This window comes from Suncus etruscus, chromosome 20, assembly GCF_024139225.1.
Source record: "Suncus etruscus isolate mSunEtr1 chromosome 20, mSunEtr1.pri.cur, whole genome shotgun sequence".
Classification (NCBI taxonomy): domain Eukaryota; kingdom Metazoa; phylum Chordata; class Mammalia; order Eulipotyphla; family Soricidae; genus Suncus; species Suncus etruscus.
In genome coordinates, this window is record NC_064867.1 from 20374180 (window position 1) to 20393992 (window position 19813).

The 19813-nt window shown below is 35.0% G+C and overlaps 1 pseudogene; it reads left to right on the forward strand.

The window, feature by feature from the left end:
• Positions 1-5407: 5407 nt before the first annotated feature.
• LOC125997962 (high affinity copper uptake protein 1-like) lies at positions 5408-6756 on the forward strand (annotated as a pseudogene).
• Positions 6757-19813: the final 13057 nt, after the last annotated feature.

Consider the following 19813-nt stretch of genomic DNA (forward strand, 5'->3'; position numbering starts at 1 on the left):
CACTCCTTGGCATTTGTCCCAATAACACAAACACACTAATTAAGGTAAAAAAAATATGTATGCACACCTATGTTCATTGCAGTACTCTATACTCTAGCCAAGACCTGGAAGCATATCAAGTACCCCTAAATAGGTAAGTGAGGAAGATAGAGTATATATGTACAATGAAGTACTATTCACTATAAATAAAAGATAAAATTTTGCATTTAACTACCACTTAGGTGAAACTAGAAGGTATAATACTAAAAGAAATATGTTAGAAAGAGAAAGGTAAAAATCAAATTATCTGATTCATATGTGAATTTTTTTAAAAATCAAAGAAAGAGACAATGATAAAAAAAAAAAACATAAAACTCTGCTAACAGAACAGAGTTTTACCGAGGGTGGGGAGAATGAGAGGAGGTCAAGATTTAGGCGCAGTAATATTTGCACTTCCATTGATGGAACATTGAAGAACATTGAGTGCCTATGACACAAATCTTAATACTTTTGTACACCATGTTGCCTGAATTAAAAAAAAAAGATGGTAGCAAATTTTTAAGGAAGGAATATTTGTTTTCTGATCCTAAAATTGCCAAAGTCAACCTGGAAGCAGAATAAATCTTTTTATGGAAAGATGGTCTTACGATGAGGAGGCACTGAGTCCTTGATAGTATTTGGTGGCTTCACGATTGTGGACAAGTAGTCCTCTGTTTGGGTGTCAATCTGTAACTGGCAAGTAAAGTCACTTCCAGTCTAAATGCTCTCATAGTGAAAGTGAGATCTCTGATGACAGAGGGTAGTATGTTTGCTGAACCTGTTGGCCAGCGAAGGTCTACTTCTGTTTACCTAGTGTGTTGGGGGACTGAGAATGTTTCCCCAGTTGAGGACCAGGAAAAATGGGACTGAGGTTGATGATCCATGAGCATTTTATTCTTTCTAACCATGCTTATATAGCACCAAAAGAGGGGGTCTGGGATATCTTAAGGGTGGGACAGGTGAGGCCTGGGGAGAAGTTTTGCATGAGCAATGGGACTTAGGAGTACCCTGGAGCAACTCTGTGTTGATAGGTTTTATCTTCTTTAAGCAGAGCTCTCTGTGAAGGAGGAGGAACTGCCCAAGGTTAACTCCAGTTTGGAATCATGGGTAGATGGCAGCCTTCTTTGTGCTATCACAGAGGGTATCCAACAGTATGCAATAGTCATAGCCATAGAATAATTGGAACGCCTAGAAAACAAAATTCAAGAATGGGAGATAGACCTGTTCCTGCTCCTGAAAATAAAATTACTTGAGCCCCAAAGGTAAAAAGTAAGACAGAATTCAATTTCTTAATAAAATAGATGACTTCCAATCTTTTCCTTACATCTATGTCCATATTGCTTCTCAAAGACAGCCTGAAATTCACTTCATATTTCACACTTTCTATTTTTATGGCTCTGAGCAATGCAACTAATGAAATTTCACAATCTATACAATAAAAATTATCATGACAATTATATCTTATTACACAGAAGGAGCTTAAAAATCAGTCTTATTTATCTTTTCATTCTCAGTATTTAGTAGAGAACAAAAATAAAAGTTCAATAAGTAATTGCTGAATGAGTTAGCCATATGTGCATATGATCATATATATGTATTCCTATATATTCAAGTCTATGTGTGCATTGTGAGAATAATATGTTATCAAATGTATAAAACAAATGTCACTGTCAAAGCAGAAAGTGATATGATAAACAATTATAATGCTCAAACTCAGCATCTGCTCCAGAGAATGTGCCTCATATACTTTATATGAATAGAGATGTCAACTTGAAGCTCTTTATTTATATAGTAGAGAATTAAGGTTACATCAATTTGGTCTCCTGTGCATTTGAAAATCTTTTTGACTAATCGAAGAATAAAACCTGAACCCAAACTATAAACATCATCAGATTACAGGATGTATCCAATTTCATCCAGAGATTGCATATTTCAGTGAGTTTTACAGTGTTAGAGAGAATGAGAACCATTCAACACTCACTAGTTAAGCTCAATTGCTGAGTGTCAACCTGCATGGCCTTAGTACTTTCTACCTACAGAGAATGAGACCAGTTCTTCCCTTAAGTTTTAACATTATGATTTTTCCCTTTTTAACCTCTTTTAAATCAATAAAATCATGCTGTTATACTCAATTAAGTCTCCTAGGCTTCTTCTTATCTGATCTGAAATAGAAAATCATATAGCACATCATACCATTTCTCAAGTCTCTTTTATGAAATACAGTAGCTGAGTCAGCATTCTGGTTTAAAGGGCAAAGTGGAAAATCAAGAGAATTTGTATCCTCTTAGCTTCTGAGTATCATGTAAATATAACTGAAATCCAAATATTTTGTGCAACACAGAGATCTACAAAGAAATTGAAGCTTAGTTTTACTCATTTTTAATTAATTTAATATTATTAAGTTTTTCATTTGGTGTAAGGATGGGACTAAACATGAAGCATTTAATCCCAACAAAAACAATATTAGTTATATGCATATTTGCTATCAAGTTTTCCATTGTCCACATAATTTTTCCAGTAATAACCTTTTTATTAAATATTAAGATAGTAGGGCCAAAGAGATGGTGCAATGAGTAGGGTATTTGCCTTGCAAGCAGTCGACTCAGTTTTGATCCTTAGCATTACATCTAATGCCCAGAGAATCACCAAAGGTGAAAGTCAGGAGTGATCCCGGAGCAAAATAAAATAAACAAAGTTAAATAAAGTATTAAGAAAGTGTACTTCTGTGAATCCAGCATCCTATTTCTGACTTTCTTAAACCCTTATTTATCTTCTTTCATGAAAATTGCTTCTAGCAGGTAATACAGACCATTAAAGTGCTGTATTGATTACAAATGCTATGCATTCTCTTTACCACACAGCAGAAAGGGCACAGTGAGAGTAAACAATAGGCTATTCATCTTTGCCTAGATTTTAGATATAAAATACACAGGGCATCTTAAGATAAACAAGTTTGCTTGCTACAATAAGTTTATCTATCTTTCCAGGTGACTGAAGAAATGGGTGTTTGTCTTCAGACCACCCTAACAATATAATCAATTATATCAGTTCCTTCACTAGTTGCCAATGACTGGTCTACCTGAGTTGCATACATAGTCACTATTAGTAGTCTCTGCTCCAGAATCACTCTTTCCAAGTTGCAGTATCTTCTCTCTGTCCTATAATATAATCATCTAATCCACACTACAGTGATTTACTATGCCAACAAAAATAGTTCAGTTGTCACAGATATATTTGTATGTATATGATGGCCAAGATGAATTGTTACATACCAGATTTATTCTTTCTTCTCTCTGAAACAACTACAGAAAAGAAAAAAATATTTAACATACTGGTTTTCATGCAATGAAATTATAATACACTGATAATATAATAGTCATCAGCCAACAAAATATAATACTTTCTTAAAAATGAGAAAAAAGCAAATTGTGCCCCAACCTCATGCTTGCAATAACTAAGTCATAAGGCAGGAAAGAAGATGCTGAGCTGAGCACAAAGGTCAAGCAGATGATATGAATCTGCAGATCAAGGAAGATGAAGGTGGCTAGACCTTAAACATATTATATCAGACAGTACAAAAATAGAGAGGGAGCTATGAGTGATACAGAAGGTTCATCCTCTGGTCCTCAGTGAAATATCAACTGACATAATCATCTAAATAAAACAAACAAAGCTGAAGAGAGAAGCACCCAAAGGGATTAAAAATACACATACCTTGCTTTCAAACAGCACCAGGAATAGTGTCTGATGCCTCCAGCAATTTTTCAGCTAGACAGAAAAATTTCAAACTGATAGGAAATTTATCATAGTATTCTTAGAAGGGTTTTTACATTATTTCTAAGGAAAATTAACTCAGTTTCCATACTTTCATCTTCTCACATCACAAACTTTAGATCTAAAACCTGCTAAGATCACATTATTTGAAAGTAACTATCTTCTCAAACTAAATACAAGAATATTTACAGTTGACATCATGAGATTTTCTTATACATGAATGAATATGGAGAGTATTGTGTTGAAAAAAGCGTTAGAGTGAGGAATAGACATAGAATGATCATACCTCTTTTTTTATTATAAACAGATAAACCATAGTTTGGTAATAACACCCAAAGACAATAGAGACAAGGGTCAAGGATACTGTTCCAAAGTAGGAAACTTGCCATAAAAAAGTGGAAGAGTGCAGTTAGGGCAGAGAAGGGTCTGCTACAACAGTGATCATTGAAAATTACCAGTCTGAATAAAAACTGGATGCTGAGAAAATGAAAGAAAGGAATATGCATGATGTTTCTTCAGTAGCAGTATTACATATCAGAGTGATTAAAAGGAAAGGAAATCGGGAAGCGGGGGAATGTCTGCCATAGAAGTAGAGTGGGAGACTGAAGGGGGTGAGGAAATTTGAAAAAATTGGGAGACATTGGTGGCAGGAAATATGCAATGGTGAAGAAATGGGTGTTTCAATATTGTATAAATGAAACTCAATCATGAAAAACTTTGGAACCATCTCATGGTGAATCAATTTTTAAAATAATTTTTCAAAAGAGCATTTACAAGAATAGGGGCTGGAGAGATAGTACAGTGGGTAGGATGCTGCAGTCAACCAGGTTCAATCCTCAGAACCCCATATTGTTCCTAGAGCCCACCAAGAGGAATTTCTGAGTGAAGAGTCAGCTATCACCTGACACCATCAGGCATGGTCCAAAAACAAAAGTCAAAAATATATATTTACAGGAATTGTTTTAAATAGCCATCACCTAATAAGGTAAAAATCACAGTATCTTGTATAACAATCAAAATTTATCAGGTATTTAAAATTCAGAAAAATGACATACTATGAGGAAAAAGTTCAAAATGATGCTGAAGAAAACACAAATAATAGGATTAGTAAGTAAAAACATTAAAAATCTTTTACTTTTTTTAAAAATTGTGGTTTACAAGTTACTCATAAAATAGTTGTTTCTGGGATTCAATGTTTCAACACCTTTTCCACACCAGTGTAGCATTCCCTCCCCTATTAACCCCAGTTTCCCACACCTCAATCCCCCCAGAGCCCCATATGGTCCCCCAAGCCAGGAGCAATTTCTGAGCACATAGCTGAGCATCAAGTGTGGCTCAAAAAAAAAATTAAAGTAATCTAAGTATCCAGGAATCTAGAATATATGGAAGATATATATATTTTAAGTTTTAAAATACTTTAAGTTTTAAAATACTTAAGTTTTAAAATACTATTTTAAAACTTAAAATGTCAGAGATGAAAACTATGCAAGATGTTAAAGTAAAATGGGTAATATTAGTGAAATTTTTCATATAAAAGAAGAAAAATGGTGAATTTAAAGATACAATATAAGTTACCCCAAAAAAAGTAGAATTAAAAAATAAATAGGGGGAGTTGGTGACGGCTCAGGGTTCTGAGAGGGAGATTCCTGTGACAGAGCTCGATCTTCCTTTCGAGAATCTTCTGCTTACTCAGCTTTTACTGGAAAAATGGATCATCATTCTCACCACCACATGGGGATGAGCTCCATGGACCAAAACAGCACCATGCCACAATCTCACCATCACTCAACGGCCCCATCCTCACACCACGGAGGAGAGGAGCATGGTGGCAGACATAGGATGATGCCTATGGCCTTCTACTTTGGCTATGAGAAAGTGAAAGTACTGTTCCCTGGTTTGGTGATCAATTCAGCTGGAGAAATGACTGGTGCTTTTGTGGCAGTGTTTTTACTTGCAATGTTCTATGAGGGACTCAAGACAGCCCGAGAGAGGCTGTTGAGCACAAATCTCAGGTCAGCATCCGCTGCAATTCCATGCCTGTCCCAGGACCAAATGAAATCATCTTGATGGAGATACACAAAACAGTTGGGCAGCAGATGCTGAGTTTCCCTCACCTCCTACAAACGGTACTGCACATCATCCAGGTTGTCGTCAGCTACTTCCTCGTGCTAATCTTCATGACATATAATGGGTACCTCTGCTTTGCTATGGCAGCAGCACTGGCTACTACCTCTTCAGTTGGAAGAAGGCAGTAGTAGTGGATATCACGGAACATTGCCATCAATGGCAAATCCCATGGTGTGGCCTTTATCCATTGCAGCGGGAAGCAGTACAAGACTGGAAGACATAATCCCCACTCTCATGTCTCCTCTTTTGCTCCTTGTCTAAACACACCACACAATCAGAGAGCTGTTCAGTTGAGGTTTAGCCTATAATCTCTGAGCTAATGTGATCGTCTCCCTTACTATTTTCTAATGAGCTGAAATTCCCTGCCTTGATGAAGACACCATGAGAAGTTCTCTCCCTCCCTTTTGCATCCAAGTATTCATTCTCATCTAATCCAGGTAGCTTTCTAGTCAATGACTTAAGTACCTACTTCCTTTTTTATTGTTCTGTGTTTTTTTTTTTTTAACAAATGTGTAAATTTGTTGGGATTTTCCCCTTAACCAGGATTGATCGCAGCTGTTGGAAATTCCTGTCCAAAACCAAACTTTGTAATAAAAGAAAAACTCGAGTTTTAGAATTGGTAAGTGGAAAATTCTCTGTCCTCCCTGATGATGATTGTTGAACTGAAATCCTCTGGTGTAAATAGCACAGTTGTGGGGTGCATGGAAGTATGTATTCTAGGATGGCTGCCTCATTAACTGTGATTAGATTAGAATAATGTAGTGGCTAAAAAAAGTTGACAATCAATTGAGCCAAAAGTTTTAAAATAAAATCATTGGTATTTAAAAAATAAATAAATAGGGGTAAAATAGTATATCTGTGCATCTAAGAACTATGGCAAATTTTCTAAAATTAGAGCTGCAGTAATGCTTGGCAGTAGAACAGAAAAATATTAATAATTTTTAATTTGATAAACTATAAACCAAGCTCAGAAAATTCAAGCACAAGAAACTTTAAGAAAATAAAAGAACATAGAAGGAAAAAATAAAGGGGAGATGGAAGAAGATGAGAAAGGAAAGTTAATGGGGAAACAGGGGTAGAGGCTTCGGCTATACTGGTGATGTAGAAGGGTAGTATAGCTATAAATCCAAAACACAGACTCAACAACATTAAAAACATAAGATCTAAACTTCAACCACCAAACTCTGTAATGTGCCTGTCAATGGGGGAAGGATAGAGAACAGAGTAGGGGAACATTGGTAGAAGAAAGTTGACACTGATCTGAATATAATATGCCTAAAATTCAACTATCAATACCTCTGTAAGTCATGGTTCTTTAATTAACTAAAATACTTAAACAACTATAAATGAGGAAGAAAGAAAAAGGAAATCCTACATTCAAGGCATATCAAAATCAAATTGGTGAAAAGTATTGAGATTTGTTTTCTCACTATTAAAATTATTTTCCTATAGAGCATTTATATAACCCGGAAGGGAAATGTGTCTCTCTTTGTCATTATTTTTTACACTTCTTCATTATTATTGTCATATAATGTCCTGATTTTTTAGCATATTAATTGTTGGTACACTGCCTTTCTAGTGTACCATTTCATAGTAATGATCAACTATAAAAACTGGGAGATCAAAGTACTGGTATCACAAAAAAAAAAAAAATAGTTCAATATCCAAAAGCCACAGGTGTATTCCTGGTGGATCACTGGTGGGCACAAGTAGAACCTCCATTACAAGGCCTAAGCATTGAAATCTTCAACTCACATACTGAGGCATGGATAACAGGGAAACGTGATTGGGCTACCCGAGCACCACCTAGAAGTCTCCCAAAATAAGTACAAATTAGCACAGAACTAGGAATAGCCCCTGAGCACCACCGAATATGGCAAAATAAATAAATAAATACAAATTACCTTTTGAATACATTGACTTCTCAATCCTTTAACCACCTGTTTAGTAAAGTGTCCCTACCTAGAATTAACTTACAACTTATATTAAAATAACTCATCTCATCTTATCTCTACATTATGTATTTCGTTCTGAACTTTCTTGGTATTTTACTAAGAAATTTGAAGTAATCTACTTAAAACTACCATACATTTCTCCAAATAACCTCTATAGATTCCTGTATGTATCAGCTCTTCATTTCTACGTGTTACTATATGAATTCAAATACATCCTCCATACCCCTTCAAGGGCTTGCTTTTTTCTCCTCTTTCATTCCTATATCATCAATGATTACTCCTTGCTAAATAGTTCCCTTCAACTTATAGACATTCCTTTTAGATCCCACTGACTTGAAAAACAAACAAATAATAACATATACATACATATGCTCAATCCTCGTAAGAAAAAAGATTTCTGTAATTGAAAGTAACTTTGTATTCAAATGTTTAGTAATTAGGGGGCAATTACACTTTTAGAGAAATTTCAACTCATCCCAAATTGAAGAGGAAAGAAGTCTCCATTACAAAAAATTTAGCTAAAATATAGAGAACATGCTAATAAAATTAAATTAGCTTTTCATGTGTCAAGTAGTTGATTTATTGTATTAAATATTATTAATTATATTAATATTATTAAATATATTGTTGCTAATTTCAAAAGGTAAACAGTGATTATTTAACAGAAATTTTACTTATATATAACCTAGTCAAATAATTCATAAATACAGAAGTTTAGAATCACTAAGTAATTTATATTAGTACCTCCTATTAAATTCAGTACAAAAATACAAAGTCTGTGATACGAAAAAGCACCTTGGCTTTCACTCCCCATAAGAATATCTCAGAAGACCTAATTGGGAGGCCTATATTGCCTACATAAGCTTAATACCTTTATAATAATGTATCTTAAGATATGTATTCCTAAACATACAGATAGCCTCCCCCATTACTTTCTTTCTTCAAATACCTTTTTCCTTCTTTTTCTCAATTTCCTTTCTTTTTTATATCTCAATTTCATATATATATATATATATATATATATATATATATATATATATATATATACGTATTTTCTCTACCCTCTCCAGTTTTGGTGCTGCTTTGTACAAAATCTAAGAAAACGTCTTGCCTGGGACAAAAGCTCAGACCACACCACAGATACTGTGTGTGTAGCCTGTCATCCTTACCCGGAATAGCACCAGCAATACAAAAAAACACCATATGTTTTTGTATAGGCACAGTAAATAAGGGGAAATCATAGACTCAGACACAAGATCTTATCTTCTAAGAATAAAAACTTACACTTTTTATACAAGGGTGCCTCCCATCCTGGACATATGTCATGGGGATACAAGTCCGTCTCCACGAGATTGGACAGTGTTAGTTCATTCTCAAATCCCAGATCCCAGACGTAGAACTGAAACAACCCCCTGCAACAACACCAGGAACTAAGCTCCGTTGGGAGATATATTTGTACCAGTGTTAATATGACAACGAGGACAGCGAGGAAATGACAACTTGACCTAAGACCAGGAGGTCCTATCACATCACCTAACACTAAGTGGAAATCAGAAGATGTATCGTCCTTTGAACTATGAAAAATAAGAGCGCTAACTACAGAAAACTGACTTTCACAACTATGACTGGGCAGAACGTACCTTGAGACCATTAAGGAAAACCCTACCCTGGGCTATAGCCCAGGTCTCCTACAAAAAATCAAGATTTCTTAGTGCAGAGGCCCAATTCTTACAACAGAGACTGAGCAGAACCTTTGGAACCATAATTTCCTAGACTTCGGCTTAGGGAATGAGCAAAAACATGGAGCACATGATACAAAAAACGGAACACACCAACAATGTTGGAATAGTACCTCTAGAACCTTAAAGACTCTATCCTAGGCCTTGTCCTAGGACCTGCGCAAATACCAAGATTGCTTGCTACGGTGGCCTTATTTTCTCATCCACAACAGAGAGAAAAGGTTCCTGACACCATAAAAAAAAAAAAACTGGGATATGGTAATGAGAAGGTATGGAGCCAGTGGTTGTTCCCATGACAATATTCTTCAAGAGTGGAGAAACCCTGAATCTCTTAGGCCACGGGAATTTCCTTCTTTCCCCAATACTTACTGTGCCTATACAAAAAAAAAAAATGGTGGGGTAACACCAAGCCTGCCACTGCACCACTTTTTCTGGTTTTGTTTTGCTTTATTTTTTTGTTTTTTGTTTTTTGTTTTTTTATATTATCTCACTTCTCTTTTTTCTTCCACTTTTTCTTTCTTTTTCACTTTTGTGGATATTATTCAGTGATTTTTTTCTTTCTATTTTAGTAGTTGATACCAAGTTTTTTCTTCTCTTTTCCTTAACCTTTTATCTCTAATAGAATAGCATAACTTGAATCATTCAGCCTCATAAATTGAGGGGAGAAAAGAATGATACCAGGACCAGTCATATGAACACGTAGTGTAAATAAAAAATGACCAGACTGGAACACCAAACAGAATAGATACCCAACCTATAACAAGCTGTAAGATGGAGACCAGTTACACTAAGATTCTGGGGGGTAAAGGAGGAATATGTCAGAGACAAGCTGGGAACAGGAGTGGAGGGAGGACAACATTGGAGGTGGGAAAGCCCTTCATTCATTGTTACTATGTACTGTAAATAATTCTGTGTAATGAACTTCAGTCACAATAAAAATATATATATAATATTGCCCAGGTATTATTATTAATAAAAGTATTTATCCTTTTTTTGGGAGGGTGGAATTGAGCCACATCCAGTGATGCTCCGGTGTTATTCAGGGCTCTGTACTGAGGAATCATTCTTGATAGTTCTCAGGGGACAAGATTAAATGGCAGAGATTGAACTCAGGTGGCTACATTCAGGTTGGCCACATGTAACACAAATGTCCTACCTGTTGTACCTACTACTCTGGCCCTAGGATTGTAACTTAAATCTAAAAGTATCTTTAGTTTTACATATAGGGAGATAGATAAATATAGATGATAGATAATGATGATGATAAATAGATAGATAATAGATAGATAAATAGATGATAGATGATAGATAATGGGTAATATATTGATTAATAATATATTATAATATATAATATAATAATATATTAATAAATGCATTACTTGGTTGGTATGGTATTCTCAGATTTTTGACTTTTACTGTCATTTCTATACTACTTTCCATATTAGCATCTCCCCAAACCTGGAATCTTATTTACAATTTAATCATGAATCCTAGTTATATTGCCAAGATAATATTCATTTGGGCATCTAATATTTCCTACAAGATATACATTAATTGATGATATCTCCTCCTCTTAGGCCTGCAGCCTGAAAACCTGCACGTCATCTTTTGTTCCTCTTTCTCTCATGCTACATTTATTTAGTACTATTGATTATACTTTCAAAATATAGAAAAAATGTAACCATTCTCATTTTACCCAAGCAACCATAGCCCTTTCAATCACTATAGCTAAAGCATACATGACTGTGACATGTCTCTCTGCTTTCACTCTACTCAATCCCTATTTGTTCTCATAGTAAATTTTTGTTAATTTACTCTTCGTTTTCTTTCAAAATTTTTATTTATTAATTTTTTTCATTTATTAAAATAAAATGTATCACATAGTTAACATAACTGATCATAATACATTTCAGAATGACAGAAAATGAAGCTATTAAAAATAGAAAGAAAATAGAGAATTTAAAAAATAAGGATGGAAAAAGAAGAGGAGAGAATTCATTACCAGTTATATTTGTGAAAATTATTGTATCATCAATGAAGTCATTACTATAATAGCCGAAAATTTAGTATGCTCTCCCCTTCTTTTTTTCTTTAGAGAAGAGAGATACACTAAAAAAAAAGATGTGGGGGGGCAGATGTTTGCATAGGCACAGCAAAATATGGTCAGCTCTTCACCATCACAGTTGTTACTGTCAGGTAATTGTAGTTATAGATCCTGGTTTCTGTATAGGTCCTATATCGAAGTCCAGGTGATTCCTTTTCACCATCAGTTAGCACTGCTGAGAATCCTGCCCTATTCTCATGGTAAATTCTTAAACAACCATTTGATAGCATATTCTGATCAGAGTCCTTGTATATCCTGTAAGCTTGATAAGAACTCTTTGACCTCAATGCCTAATGATTCTAGCTCCTTCTCCTCATTCACTACATTCTCCTTGCTGTCCCTAGTATATTCAAAGAAGGAACTAAAAAGGTGGCTTACATGATCCACAGGCTTCTGTTTGTCATTTTTGTGGTCAAATCACAAATACCATCTTTTCCACCATAGTAATATAAGTGAATGGTTTCTCTTCCAAGAAAGTAGTAGAGAGACTTAAATGACCTTAAAATTACTCGTTCATTATAAAAAGCATTTATTAGTAAGTTTGGTTCAAATCCTCAGAAGGAAACATTTTATATATATATATATATATGTATATATATATATATATATACTTTTTTTTCCTCAGTCAAGTAAGGAAAAATCATAAGATAGGGACCAGAGTGATAGTGCTGTAGGTATCTTGCACATGGTAAGCCTGGTTCAATCCCCAGCATCTTCTATGTTCGCTGAGTACAACCAGGATCAATTACTGAGCAAAGAGCCATGAATAACTCCAAGCACTGCTAGTTCTGGCCCCAAAATAAAAATACGAAAAGCAACATATAAAATAGTTACAATGCAAAGTGGCAATTATGGATAGATTTTAAAGTGAACCAAGAGAAGATAAGTATATTAATTTGTTTGGAGAGGGCCACATCTGAGTTTCAAAGGATCGTGTATAAGTAGTTCAGATCTTTTTCATCATGCAAGGAAGTTACCTTAAGCATACAGCAGAAAATCTCTAACATCAATTTATTCATCTGTATATTTGGCATGATAATACCTGCTTCACAAGCTTGAGTATCAATAGTGATAATCTGTGCTCATAAAAAGGCCATGAGATATTTTCTATAGTTATTAGCTTTCTCTGGTATCTAGCTTACCATTATTCTTGCAGAGACAAGTACTTTAGAAAGTGTGTTCATACAGCTTTAAGCATTTGAGAAACAAACTAGCTCAGTACATAAAAATTCAATACCTTGAAAACAATTCAATATCTTTAAAAACATAAGTATTTCTTATTTTTGTTCTAAGTCATATGCACTTTTTTAAATAAATGAACCATATTTTGTTGTTGACAATACTATTGCATTCTTCTACACAAATTCAGTCAATACACATTGATTTGTGTCCAAATATTCAAGAAACAATGAGTTAGTTCAAAAGCAAACCTCTATTTTGGGGCCTATTTTGGCCACAAATAAACAGCTAATAGAACTATAATTAATGATAGCTACATCATACAGAACACCAGTACAACAACCTGGTTGACTGCAAGTGGCCTTAGAAGAATTATAATTTACATCTAAGTCTTAATTCCTTAGCAATTGATTTTCCTCCCAACATTTGTTTTAGAATCAGTGAGTTCTTACTAGGAGACACATAATCTACCTGGATAGGTCATGTATAAATGTACCTGTCAACAGCTCTCTCTGACCCCAGTTTCATATATCAGAATCACATATCAGAAATGTGTGTGGAAAAGTTTCCAAATGATTTCATCCATCATTCATTTAAGCCACTCTCTAACAATTGAGTTTTCTGAACTCCAGGCTTGGTGCAAAAGAAACAGACCACTCTATTATACTATCTCAACTCCTGACCCATAAACTAAAAAGAATCAATATGAACAATGGCATAAATGGTAGGGTTTTCCTCAACATAACACAAGAACAATTGACTAGAAGAGTGGAATTTTATTGGCAAAGAAATAGCTAAAGTTGGGAAAGAAGTCCAAACAGTTGGCAAAACAGTTTTAAAACTCCAACAGAGATCTAATTTTATGTCCTGTAAAATATGGATGACATAATAGTTTATACATCCTACTTCTTTTTCAGGAAGCTCATACTTGTGAATGAGGAAGAATAGTAAACATACACAATGAAAGAAGATATCATTAATTTTCATTATATGTAAGAAAAAATAGTAGAGAATCTTAAAGGTATGCTTTTTAGTATTGTAACAAAGAACAAGAAGGCTAGAAGTTGAGAAGGACTTTACAGCTCAGTCTTTATTTGCTAGTACTGTACACCCAAGAAAATTAGGTTATTATCAGTGCAAATTGTTCTTTTTGTTGTCTGTTTTGGTGTTGTACCCATAAGTCCTCAGGGATTAATTTATAATTAAGTTAATTAATTCTGGTATTATTCCTGGCTGTGCTTGAGGACCATATGCAATGCCAGGGATTGACCAGGGTTGGTGGCATGTCAAGTTTCACTTGACAAAATTAAAAACAATAGAATGCAACAGGGAAGCTTCTTCAAGAGAAAGAAACTTCAAACTTCAAGCTTCTGATCTACAAACTACCTTCAAACTACAAGCTTCTTTTTTTTTTTTTTTTTTTTGGTTTTTGGGTCACACCCAGCAATGCTCAGGGGTTATTCCTGGCTCTACGCTCAGAAATCACCCCCGGCAGGCTCGGGGGACCATATGGGATGCCGGGATTTGAACCAGTGACCTTCCGCATGTAAGGCAACCAACCGCCTTACCACTGTGCTATCTCTCCGGCCCCCAAACTACAAGCTTCTGATCAGTCTGTTTTAGCTATTTCTAATTTCAAAAAGTCTGAGTTTTCAAGGGGCAGAGTGGTAAAAAGCTTTGACAGTAGCAATTAAAATACCTGACATTTAGATAACCAACAGAAATCAAAGTCTGTCATACTGATATCTAAACAGAGATCATTTGAACAGACAGGAAATTTTCTGAAGATACATTCTCAACAAATCAAATAATTTATACTCTCTTTTCTTCTTTTCTTACAAGTGTGTTTTCCACTAATCAGGTAGTTGCTTGAGGAATTGAACAACTAACTCCTCTGTGACTAGACCAAGAAATAGCTTTAAACTAATAAGGACTCCCAGGTCTATGGCTGAAAAGAACTGTCAGTGTAAACTGAGCAATGAAACTCTCCTCATCTAACAGTCTTCTACCTCCTAATTATCACACTAAAAATTATGTACCTGATTAGGTTTCTCCAACATTTTCTGTACATAAGATGCAGGATTATGGGGCCGGAGAGATAGCATGAAGGTAAGACGTTTGCCTTTCATGCAGGAGGTCATCGGTTCGAATCCCAGAGTCCCATATGGTCCCCCGTGCCTGCCAGGAGCAATTTCTGAGCCTGGAGCCAGGAGTAACCCCTGAGCACTGCTGGGTGTGACCCAAAAACCACAAAAAAAAAAAAAAAAAAAGATGCAGGATTATTCCTTGCTCATTGTATGTGTCTCATCTGTATATGCAAATATGTTTCATGTTTCCTAATACCTATAGACTTATGTCACCCAAACCATCTTGACATAAAATCAGACCCTTCTACTTTCTCAATCTTGCTCTATAGCCTAGCTGGTCAAATTACCTTCCCAACTTGTAAGTGATCGCATTCATAAAGCCTTTCTATTTTATAAATATATATTTAATATATATAAAAATGTTCTTACTTTTTGAATATTTAAATAAATAATATTTAAAATATAATATGATGATATAAATGTAATATATAATATATGAATATATATTTAAAATATTTAAAAATATTCTTATTTTTTGAACATTTTAAATAATGATATTTAAAATATAATATGATCATATAAATGTAATATATAGCATATAAATATTTTATATTTAACTATTACTGAAATTTTAATACAAGTATGTTTTCTATGAACTGGTGGAATAACTTAATTATTTCCACTTACCTGGAATGTACACATAGTATTTAAACAGTTGCTATATTGCCAATCAAGATATAAAGAGCAATGGGGCCGGGTGGTGGCGCTAAAGGTAAGGTGCCTGCCTTGCCTGCGCTAGCCTTGGACGGACCGCGGTTCGATCCCCCGGTGTCCCATATGGTCCCCCAAGCCAGGAGCAACTTCTGAGCACATAGCCAGGAGTAACCCCTGAGCGTTACTGGGTGTGGCCCAAAAAAAAAAAAACAAAAAAAAAGATATAAAGAGCAAAATATTATCAGTTTATTAACTTGTCTTAATCTTATTCTTTAGATATAAGAGAGATGAATGAGAAAGAAAAAATGCAGGTGAATGGGCTTATCTCTAATCACTATAATATTTATAATAAATATTCAAAATTTGGAATGTTTTAGATCTAGTAACAGGAAAAATAGTCAGAATAAGATTGGAGAAATAATTTTTTCCCTGAGAAAATAAGTATAAAGTGATAAAGCCGGTCCTGATAGAACCAACAGTCAGAAAAACAGGAGACCAGCAGCATCTAGACTTTACTAAAAGGTAAGAAATCCTTGTTTCCCTCCCAGTCAAAAAGATGTAAAAAGGAAGGATGATCGCTCCTTTCCCTGGTTTTCTATTATTCTGGAATCCCCTCCCACTTGGAAAATGTATTTCCTAATGAAATCTGCTTAGATTTTTACCATTTTCATTTGTCTCTAGCTTCCAATCTTTAGAGGTAGTAACATTTTGAATCTGCATAACCAAAACTGAGTTTGATAATCAGGTCCCAAGAATGTCCAGACATGCACCATCAAAACTATTCATTTACTCATTTTCATCCCAGAAGTCCAACCAACTTGGACTTGCCACAGACTGAAATTTTACTACTTGACAAACTTTATACCAATAAGAAATGATCTGACTAAAAACATAATTTGCATAAAACTGATGTGATGATACCTGTCTTTTTAATGTATGTAGCTGCTCTCCACTCCCAGAAATTTAGGTACACAGTGATTCTTGGGTCTGTATTAACCAGGACAACGGTTCTAAAATTCAACTAAACATTTTCCTTTTGTTTTCACTTACACAAATATCAGCTTCAATGTTAACCATGCAAATCCTCGTGCTACAAAGTTACTTAACAGAAATAGAATCACTTAGTTCTCCCAAAGTTATAAAGATGCAAAAACTAACTTTCAGATGGTAATATCTTAATACAGACTAAAGGGGAAAAAAAACATGACTCACTTGATCCCGAAAGAAAAACAAGCCAAGATGAAAAAAGCCATGGATATACCCGTCTGCTTGCATTGGGGCCCTCAGAAGGAGGGCAGAGCAGATCCCTATCCCTTCTGAAGGCTTGGTAGCTGCAAACACACCCCCAAACTGTCACCACTCCAATTGCTCAACCTCACTAATTACCACTAATAATCTCTGAAGAGACACCTTACCACCAAAAATTCCAAGTAGCATCTCCAGTTACTCTTTGGAGTCAGGGTGGGCCACCTGCCCTTGTTCCTCTGTACTTCCAGAAATTCTGGCAGTATGCTCATGATCCACCTCTGCTGCCATATCAGCAACTCTGTAAACCATGGTGCTTAAAATAAAGAAAAAAATTAGCACAATTATGGGACATTGGGCAATGTTGAGATTGATTCCCAATCATGGTGTTAGTTTTAGAGAACCCTCCATTACTTCTCGCTGTTTGGATTCTCAGATTGTCTCAGATTCTGTCTTTTCTGGTGTCCAATTTTTCAGTTGTGATTCAAATTTGGGAGTTATCTCAATCATTTAAATATGTCCCTTCAAAGAACCGGGTGCAGAAAATGATATGCATGGTACCCCTTCATTAGCAATAGTACAAACCATGGGGTGTGGGGGAGAGACAGAGAGAGAGGGGGTGAGAGAGAGACACAGAGAGAGAAGTAAAATGCCTACCCCAGATGCAGGGAAGGAAACTGAGGATATTGGTGGTTGGAAATGTGCAATGAGGAGTGATACGTATATTCTATGACTGAAAGTCACCATAATTTTGTAACCATGGTGCTTAAATAAAGTAATTATATTTTAAAAAAAATGTCTCTTTAGGGACAGGAAAGATAGCACAGCAGTAGGACATTTGCCTTGCATGTGACCCTCCAGGTTTGAGCCCAAGCAACCCATAAGGTCCCCCGTGCCTGTCAGGAGCGATTTCTGAGCACAGAGCAAGGAGTAACCCCTGAGCTCAGCTGGGTGTGGCTCAAAAAACAAACAAAAAATAATAATAATGTCTTTTCAGACTCACCATGATTGACTTATTACTCTTATGATAATGTTATACTACTGAAATCTATACCCAGTCAAAATAAAGGAAAAGCTATGAAATATAAAACTAATGTTTTTAAAAGTTAAAATAATCTTTTTAATATACAAAAATAATCTTTTCATTGTTAATCTTTCCCCATAACCTTCTCGGTTTAACTCAACATTTTTTCCAAAAGATTTCAATTGCTAATTAACTTCAAAAAGGTAGAAGATATCTCTTTTTTGCACCCAAGGTTATAATTTTCCATAGCTTTGACTTTTGTTTAATACCCCGTAAAGAACATTGTATATTTTTGCTGAATTTCAAAATGAGGTAAAGAGCTAACTGCTAAGTGAAATGTGAAACCAGAGTCTTTCTTAGAAATTTGTTCCTCTGAGAAACAAATTAAGTGTGCCAAATATATCTTTATAAAGGAAGGAAGAGCATTCTTCCTCCAGTTGTCTACTCCATGAACAGACTATTTGGGGAGAATTTTGAAGAGATTTGAGCATTTGAAGTGTCCTAAAAGAAATCAGTTAATTAAAAATATGGGTGAGCAAAGTACACTGAGGTGAAAAGGAGAATAAGCGAGTGATCATCTATCACTAAATCCTGTTCAAGGATTTCAAGATACCCGATTAACAGGGGCAATTCTCATTTAGATTCTTTATCTGATAGAGCAGAGTTGTTATTGATCCAGCTGTTGACCTCAATGCAGGCTTAGGGTGTGACAATAATAATCTCTCTATATAGTGTGCCTACAGTCATTGACAGTTTGAATAATGATTAGATGAAACAGATGATTAAATAGTCGATTTCTAAAAACTCTCATTCTATTTCTATTGATGCTTCATATTGCATCTTTTTATCTGCCCTTACTTATTTCTTCTTCTTTAAAATGATTTATCAAAATTTTAGAGAAAGTTTTAATATAGTTAAAACTTGTAAAGAGGGAAAATATTTTCCTTTATCACCTTAGAATCAGTGACTGATGTCTGTAAACTTAATTAGCAAAAGACCTATTACAGGAGAAAAGGAATACAGATGTCAATATATCTTGCACACATGGTATGTACAGAAAAGTAGTGAAACTCAAGCAATTACCAAAGGGTTTAAAAGAAAATGAGAGACTTTTTGTGCCTTGGAGAAGCCCATGTTCTCTCTTGAACACATCTCACTTTCTCTTGCCTCATATTTCTTTAAATTCCTTTCAATAAAAATTATATTGTTTCACTAAAAAAAATAAAGATCAGGTCTTAAAGCAACAATAAATTTTAGGTGACTTGGAAATACAAGCAGATAACTAGTGAGAATGGAGTTATTATTTTCTCTGTACAAAACACAGACATACTTCAGTGCCAATAAATGCAGTTGCTCCCCTCTTTCTTTACAGAAGAATCACTCTGAAGAAATTTATGCCCTCTTAAGCATCAAAAAGTTTAAAAAAAAAAAAAAACCTATGTTCTCAAAAGAAATATAAACCAAGCCATAAAAAGCCATGGGTGCACTGTCCATGAAGCTGAAAGTTAACAATCTAGAGAGGAGAGGATGGGTAAGAATATTGCTTTTCCTATAGCCTTGCTTTACCAGTCCTCTATGATTCTCTACAAAGACACCAATCTGACCAAACGCCAAGTATGCTAGTATTTGGGCTAATATTACCAGAACATTTTTTTGGAGTAAGTATAGGCATGCACCCATACTCCCTAAAGACCTAGCAGCCAAAAACATGACCCACAAAAGCTACAGGATGAGTAATAATAGTGCTTTTAATTCATGGACCATGTGACAGCTTCATTTTTGTTTGTCTGCCAATTTGTTTGTTTGTTTTGGTCCACATCCAGTGACATTCAGGGGTTACTCCTGGC